The 5,958-nt window shown below is 42.6% G+C and overlaps 2 pseudogenes; one reads left to right on the top strand and one right to left on the bottom strand.

Moving 5' to 3' along the window:
* Positions 1 to 456: 456 nt before the first annotated feature.
* LOC134937717 (5S ribosomal RNA) lies at positions 457 to 576 on the bottom strand (annotated as a pseudogene).
* A 3,510-nt stretch (positions 577 to 4,086) lies between these two features.
* LOC134937800 (5S ribosomal RNA) lies at positions 4,087 to 4,206 on the top strand (annotated as a pseudogene).
* Positions 4,207 to 5,958: the final 1,752 nt, after the last annotated feature.

Genomic DNA, 5,958 nt, shown 5'->3' with positions numbered 1-5,958 from the left:
ATAAATCACATATAATAGAGATTATGCTAATTATACTGGCATATATGTTAATTATGTGCCTAAAAGTGACATCGCTCATCATGTTCAATATAACGGTGGTTGGTGACCTTGCAGGTGACAGTGTTGGTGAGATTAACAAAAAGGAGTTGTAAGGTAACACCTGCAGTAAGCATTGTGAGAGGAAAGAACCAGGCGAACATGTATATGAATAATATTGGAAAAGGGTGATATTAAATACATACAAAGAGAATATTCTTAAATATTAAACATTAAGGGTGATATTAAGAACCAGGCGATAATATATATGAATAATACTGGAAAAGGGTGATATTTAATATACATACAAAGAGAACCCTCTGTACTCGACAGTTATATGGTGGGTCGTATATAATGTGAACCTATTCGTACCCAGTGATATCAGATCGGTCACTAGTTGGCTTGACGTCATTTTGTCAGTCCTTACAGTACCAAATCTTCCCAGGCAGTCCCCCTCCCTGGTACTGATCAGGCCCAAAACACTGCTTAGCTTCCAAGATCGGACGAGATTGGGCGTGCCAGTGTGGTTTGACTGTACACGAAAGTAGACATCGTAACACCAGGAATCCGATCGCATAAATAGCACTCGAGTCTCAGTGATTCATTACTTTATTACAGTGTGAGACAGATAGAGAAATAGAGAAAAAAAATTAAAAGAGTGTGCAAGAGCAGGTTATGGCGAAATAAGGAAAACCAGGAATATTGGAGGATACAGCACCTCATAAAAAAGGTGCGATCTCATATCCTTCATTCAGACCCGTGGGTTGTGTGCAGCTGGAATATCCAGTACATCTCCCTTCTCGAGAGTTTGTTCGCAAGGTCACCACCTCTCTCTCCCAGACACACATGTTCAATTGCCTTGAACGTAAGATCCTCAGGATTAGAGTTGTGTTGTGATGTAAAATGTCTGGACACAGTATGGCTCTCCACCTTATTCTTAATGTTCCTTATGTGCTCCTGGATCCTCATTTTTAACGGTCTCTTGGTCTTACCCACGTACTTCTTCTTGCAGGTGCATTCCAGTAGGCAGATTACGGACATAGTGTTACAGTTCATGAATTCTTTAATGGTATACTCTTTTTTGTCCGCCATATCGCTAAAGGTTTTTCTATTCCGATGTAAGTGTTTGCATACATTGCATTTCCCACACTTGAAAGAACCCACACATTTTGGCATCGGGGTGCTCCTGGTGGACTTCTCCTTTAGCAGACTCGGTGCAAGATGGTCCTTCAGGTTTCTGGATTTCTTGAAGATGAGTAAGGGTTCGGGCGGTAGGACGTCCTTCAATACTGGATCCATGAGAAGAATGTTCCAGTGGTTTTTGAGCGAATTCCTAATGGTCCTTTCGTGTTGACTGTAAGTGGTAACAAAAGTGACTGTGTCCTTCTTAGCATCTCTTGGTTTGTACCTCAGGAGGTCTTCTCTGTCCACACTCCTCGTTTTTTCCAGCGCTCCCTTCAGAATGGGCCCTGGGTATTCTTTGTCTTCGAACCTTTTACTGTAGATCTCCAACTGATCCTCACAGTCCTTGGGATTCGTGCAGTTCTTCTTTATCCTTGAAAACTGTGACGCCGGGATGTTATTCTTCCACTTTTGGAGGTGGTTGCTTCGGTAGTGCAGATAGCTGTTCATATCCACCTCTTATCCACATATTAACAGAACCAGAGGTAACACTCCTTAGCAAGGGTCTGTCTTTTGCACCCACAAACGGTTTGAACAAGTTTGAAACTTTCATTGACTTGAACAAATTTGTGAGAAAATTAACTTTAAAGAGACATTTCTTACGTAAAGAAGATGCTGTCATAAACAACTATGAGGAACGTTCCAAATCTGGCCTTAAACCAACATCAAAGTATTATCCTCTGGAGTCTAAGGGGAGTAACGTCAGCATTTTTTATGACATGGTTAAAAAGGACTTATGTGACACTGAACAGAAACCAGCTGTGGGAAAGAATATGAGGAACAGTGATTGCGAAGCCCTGAAAAAAATGCAGAAAAACAATAACATAATCATCAAGCAGGCTGATAAAGGGGGGGATTGGTTATAATGGATCATGACCTCTATATAAAGGAGGCACTGAGACTGTTGGGAGATGCTAACTCATACACACCACTCCAGGGTGACCCGAAGGAACCTTTCGTGGAAGAACTAAGGACCATACTTCTACATGGCCTACGGAATAATGTGATAACTAAGGAAGAATACCAGCATCTCATGCAATCCAATCCCATTACCGCCATTTTTTACTTTCTACCCAAGATCCATAAATCGCTGACCAATCCACCGGGCAGACCAATAGTGGCGGGCATAGGTTCACTGACTTCCAATTTATCTGAGTATGTGGATGTTTTTTTGAAAGACTATGTGACAGCACTGCCATCATATTTAAAGGATACAACATCGATACTTAATATACTCAGAACAGTGGAGTGGAAGGACACGTATATATGGGCGACAGTGGATGTCCAATCCTTATACACGTGCACAGAATATTCTAAAGGCATAGCTGCGTGCAGGGAATATCTGAACAATGATCCGGCACTGACGTCCATCCACCAAGATTTTATTTGTGATCTTATGCTTTTTATCCTCAGCCATAATTATTTTAAGTTTCTTAACCAGTTTTACCTACAATGCTGCGGCACAGCTATGGGGACGATTTTTGCCCCAAGTTTTGCCAATCTATTCCTGGGATGTTGGGAAAGAACACGTCTACAGTTCTAGTGCTTTTAAGGAGAATGTGGTGCTCTACAGACGTTACATTGATGACATTTTAATCATTTGGAACGGCACGGTTGAGTCTTTTAATGAGTTTTTAAGCATACTGGGAAATAATTACATGAATTTGACTTTCACCTCAAACACCAATGACAAGTCTGTCGAATACTTGGACTTGATTTTAACTGGGGAAAATGGAGGCATCACCACTAAGAATTTTATTAAAGAGATGGATATGAACAGCTATCTGCACTACCGAAGCAACCACCTCCAAAAGTGGAAGAATAACATCCCGGCGTCACAGTTTTCAAGGATAAAGAGGAACTGCACGAATCCCAAGGACTGTGAGGATCAGTTGGAGATCTACAGTAAAAGGTTCGAAGACAAAGAATACCCAGGGCCCATTCTGAAGGGAGTGCTGGAAAAATCGAGGAGTGTGGACAGGGAATACCTCCTGAGGTACAAACCAAGAGATGCTAAGAAGGACACAGTCGCTTTTGTTACCACTTACAGTCAACACGAAAGGACCGTTAGGAATTCGCTCAAAAACCACTGGAACATTCTTCTCATGGATCCAGTATTGAAGGACGTCCTACCGCCCGAACCCTTACTCATCTTCAAGAAATCCAGAAACCTGAAGAACCATCTTGCACCGAGTCTGCTAAAGGAGAAGTCCACCAGGAGCACCCGATGCCAAAATGTGTGGGTTCTTTCAAGTGTGGGAAATGCAACGTATGCAAACACTTACATCGGAATAGAAAAACCTTTAGCGATATGGCGGACAAAAAAGAGTATACCAATAAAGAATTCATGAACTGTAACACTATATCCGTAATCTACCTACTGGAATGCACCTGCAAGAAGAAGTACGTGGGTAAGACCAAGAGACCGTTAAAAATGAGGATCCAGGAGCACATAAGGAACATTAAGAATAAGGTGGAGAGCCATACTGTGTCCAGACATTTTACATCACAACACAACTCTAATCCTGAGGATCTTACGTTCAAGGCAATTGAACATGTGTGTCTGGGAGAGAGAGGTGGTGACCTTGCGAACAAACTCTCGAGAAGGGAGATGTACTGGATATTCCAGCTGCAGACCTTACAACCCACGGGTCTGAATGAAGGATATGAGATCGCACCTTTTTTATGAGGTGCTGTATCCTCCAATATTCCTGGTTTTCCTTATTTCGCCACAACCTGCTCTTGCACACTCTTTTAATTTTTTCTCTCTATTTCTCTATCTGTCTCACACTGTAATAAAGTAATCAATCACTGAGACTCGAGTGCTATTTGTGCGATCGGATTCCTGGTGTTACGATGTCTACTTTCGTGTACAGTCAAACCACACTGGCACGCCCAATCTCGTCCGATCTTGGAAGCTAAGCAGTGTTTTGGGCCTGATCAATACCAGGGAGGGGGACTGCCTGGGAAGATCAGGTACTGTAAGGACTGACAAAATGACGTCAAGCCAACTAGTGACCGATCTGATATCACTGGGTACGAATAGGTTCACATTATATACGACCCACCATATAACTGTTGAGTACAGAGGGTTCTCTTTGTATGTATATTAAATATCACCCTTTTCCAGTATTATTCATATATATTATCGCCTGGTTCTTAATATCACCCTTAATGTTTAATATTTAAGAATATTCTCTTTGTATGTATTTAATATCACCCTTTTCCAATATTATTCATATACATGTTCGCCTGGTTCTTTCCTCTCACAATGCTTATTGCAGGTGTTACCTTACAACTCCTTTTTGTTAATCTCACCAACACTGTCACCTGCAAGGTCACCAACCACCGTTATATTGAACATGATGAGCGATGTCACTTTTAGGCACATAATTAACATATATGCCAGTATAATTAGCATAATCTCTATTATATGTGATTTATTATATATGAGCCACTAGGTTCTTATACCCTGAGAACTGACTCCTGATCCCTAGGAGACGCCACAGACGCATGCGCAGTGCGCGAGGAGCGCCGTCAATGCATGCGCACTAGCGAACCGGAAGTGGGGCGGAAGTATCCGGAGACACGTGACCCGCTACCTCCGTCGCCGGAAGTGTGGCGGAAATGCCGCACTTCACTACATATTTACAGTTTTGAACCTTTAAACATTGTTTTGAGCTTTATGAAACATCCGTTTTTCATGTATATGCACTTATAGTGATCCCTATTGCCTGAGGCCACGTTCTATGTAGAGTCCTGGATTGCTTGTAGATTAAATGGTTTTAACAAAACACACATGATCAATTGTGACATCACAACCCCTGAGCTAGCATACCAGGGGTATAAATAGGCATGTTATCTCACTCTGTCCCTACCCTTTGAAAAAGTCTGGTGTTACGAAACGCGTTGGGTTCCCTGCAGTGACCCCCTTGCCTATCTTAAAGTTAAGTCATAATTTCTTACCTTTTACAAAGACCTTTATGCTTTTACCAGTGTTTGTGAAACTTTTTATGTTTTATTCCACTTTATATATTATTAAAAAACTTGTTTGTAATATTGTAATATTATATATTTTTTGGCTCATAAATTTTAAGTTTTAATCATCATGTTTTAAACAACACAAGTCGCCGGTACCCTTATCCCCCCACTCTATATATATATATATATATATATATATATATATATATAAATATATATATATATATATATATACAGTGCTCGAAGTGGGCCGGTATACAGCGGTATGGCATACCGGTACTTCTTGGAACACTGAGTTCGTCTGCCCCCCGCCGCCGCATCGAGCTCTCGCTCCTATGACTGCGATGCTACTATTTCAAATCTGCCGCGGACCGGCAGCCAATCGCAGCCGCTCCTGATTGGCTGCCGGACCGCGGAAGATTTGAAATAGTAGCACTGCAGTCTTAGGACCCGCAGTGCCGCCGACCACAGTCTCCTCCTCCTTGCACCGCCGCCGCTGCCCTCTGCCTCCTCCTCTGCTACACCGCCGCTGCCCTCAGTCCTTCTCTGCGCCTCTGCCTCCTCCGCACCATGCCGACCACAGCCTCCTCATCCGCCACACCACAGACCACAGCATCCTCAGCACTGCCGCTGCTAACTAGGTAATCTTACCCTGCTGCCTTTCTCTCTCCCTAGTCCCTACTGTATGCCCTTGCTGTCCCTCTCTCTGTCACTCTCCCTGTCCCTATGTCCCTGTTATCACTTTCCCTGAATTTTGTC

This window comes from Pseudophryne corroboree, chromosome 6 (genome assembly GCF_028390025.1).
Source record: "Pseudophryne corroboree isolate aPseCor3 chromosome 6, aPseCor3.hap2, whole genome shotgun sequence".
NCBI classification, from domain to species: Eukaryota; Metazoa; Chordata; class Amphibia; order Anura; family Myobatrachidae; genus Pseudophryne; species Pseudophryne corroboree.
This window is presented reverse-complemented; position numbering and strand designations above follow the sequence as displayed.